The sequence below is a fragment of the Corvus brachyrhynchos genome, unplaced genomic scaffold (genome assembly GCF_000691975.1).
Source record: "Corvus brachyrhynchos isolate BGI_N302 unplaced genomic scaffold, ASM69197v1 scaffold314, whole genome shotgun sequence".
Lineage (NCBI taxonomy): Eukaryota > Metazoa > Chordata > Aves > Passeriformes > Corvidae > Corvus > Corvus brachyrhynchos.
In genome coordinates this window covers 31,054-31,666 of record NW_008237877.1, presented here as the reverse complement: position 1 = coordinate 31,666, position 613 = coordinate 31,054, and positions in this window count along the sequence as shown.

The window sequence follows — 613 nt, the reverse complement described above, 5'->3', positions numbered from 1 at the left end:
GTCGAGAAGAAGGCGAGGGTGAACTCTGAATTCTTTTAATCATAACGTAACTGTAGAAGCTTGCCAGTGTAAGTCCAATTAGGTAGAAGTAGAAATGCGCTTTGATAAGTTTTAAGCCACTTAAGAGTTAACAAGCTGGTATACTATATAAGTGCCTCTGGATTGCTAATAAACGGAGTTTTGCTCTTATCAACCACATTGGTTTTGGACTGCATTTTTCTCCCCCCGCCGGAGCCGGGCCTCTCTTCTCTTTTTACAATTCCAACAGAGAACTCCTAAAACCCCAAGATTATCCACCTCAAATTTTTCCCATACTAACATGTTACAGGAAACTTAACCCTTTTAACCATATAAATACATGCATCACCCGAATTACATACATATATACATGCTGATACTGATACAAGTACAGAGCCATGGGTAGTTCACCCTAAAACAAAGTCCCCTTGAGGTATGCATCGGGTCTCTCCATCCTTTTGCATCACCCACCCAGTGCAACCTGGTCCCTGAGCAAAAACAGCCCCACGGATGGGTTTGTCTTTGCTCAAGGCAAACTTAACCCAAACAGTTTTCCCAAGCATACCTCTCATGTGCACCACTGGAACCTTATCCC